The following is a 1,556-nucleotide window of genomic DNA, read 5'->3' on the forward strand; positions in this document are numbered from 1 at the left end:
TTTCTATACTGATGCTAATAATGCTAACATAAACACCATTAGGTTAGTTTTGCTAAAAATAAAGATTTTATCTCAACAATATTGCAAGTCTTCTCTTTAACATAATCATAGATTATTTAAAATCACATTCATATTCAGAAACAAGGATTGGGGCTCATTAATGAAGATTAACACTTACTTTCAAATTGACTTATTAATCTTAGTAGATAAAAAAAATATATCGTAATAGCTGGGTGATTAAACTAACTTCCATCACTTAACCAAGAAAAAAATAATTATATAAATAAATCATATACAAAACTATTCAAACATTAACTCACCCTCTGCGATTTATAAGGATAGTAGAATTTTTAATAATTATAAAAGAAGATGGTCCCACAGGCATTGAGCTCTATATATAATTAATATATTAAATTAATCTCAAATTAAATATTTTTTATTTGCATTTTGAATTTTTTGCTGAATTTAAAAAATTATAATAAAATAAGAGACTTCGACGTGTCAGCTATTTAAATAGGTTGGACGAAAAGCGTACTCCTCACAGATCAGCGACTTTACGAAACCCTCTTTCTTTCTTCCCGTCTTTGTGCTCTCGTCGCCAGTCTGAAGAAATGCCGGAATTGCAACGCTTATGCGCTCCAATGGTTTTGCGTTTACCATAGGATCGAAGAAAAAAAAAACACAGAAATAACGGGAAGGGGTAAAGTAGATGGGCGACGAAAAAGCTTCAACTGTTATGGGGAACAGAGAGAGAGATCGGGAGCTACTTATCCCCGTCGCCGGCGATCCCGCCGCCGAAGCTGATTCTAAGGCATCCTCGCCTGTATCTACTTCTACCATGCAAAACAATCGCCATCATCACTCCGGCAGAGATGTAAGAATGATGAACGCAACCCTCTTTATTTTGTTTATTTGATTGTTTATTTGATCATTTTTCGTTTGATACACTCTGACTTTGGGATAAGGTATTTAGGTTACAGTGGTTCGATCTGAGATCTTATGGTTGCAGTAATTACTACCATGGGTGATTGATCGGTTTGTTTTTGGGTTTACTGCCGCTTTGGCCGGAAAACGAGCTTTTCTTGCGCCTATAGTGCCGCCTCGTTTTTGTTTGCCTTTTTTTTTTTCTAGTTGTGTTCAAAGATTTAGCTTTGGGTTTCAATTTCCATCTTTTTCCCTTCTTATTAGAAGTTTGCCCGGATTAGTTTTCTGTATTAGGGCATGGTTCTTTGGGAGCGATAGTGGCCGAATGAATATGTAAAATAGTTATAGCTTTAGGGGTGTTAGCTAACTGGAACTTGTTCGTTTATGGCGCAGTTGTCTTAATTTACTTGTATATTTAGAAGTATGAACCATGTTGTAGAAGCTTGATATGGAAATGAATATACTTGCTCATTGTTTAACTAGTAGCTAGGTAAAAGCTTCATTAAATTCTCATTTAATAATGGCTCAGTGGCTTATTTACGGAATGAATCCACTTTCTTTTGAAGCATGCATTATGTGAAGGTTTTTTTTTTTTAAATTGGAGCGTGGCTGAAAAATATTTTAGCAGAATT

The 1,556-nt window shown here is 34.7% G+C and overlaps 1 long non-coding RNA gene across 1 annotated transcript; it reads left to right on the plus strand.

Moving 5' to 3' along the window:
* Positions 1-543: 543 nt before the first annotated feature.
* On the plus strand, positions 544-1,406 carry LOC114578820. The gene is made up of 2 exons (XR_003699760.1): positions 544-874; positions 974-1,406. It is a non-coding gene; the product is annotated as an uncharacterized LOC114578820 (long non-coding RNA).
* The last annotated feature ends 150 nt before the right edge of the window (positions 1,407-1,556 follow it).

The sequence above is a fragment of the Dendrobium catenatum genome, unplaced genomic scaffold (genome assembly GCF_001605985.2).
Source record: "Dendrobium catenatum unplaced genomic scaffold, ASM160598v2 original_scaffold_169393, whole genome shotgun sequence".
Taxonomy (NCBI): domain Eukaryota; kingdom Viridiplantae; phylum Streptophyta; class Magnoliopsida; order Asparagales; family Orchidaceae; genus Dendrobium; species Dendrobium catenatum.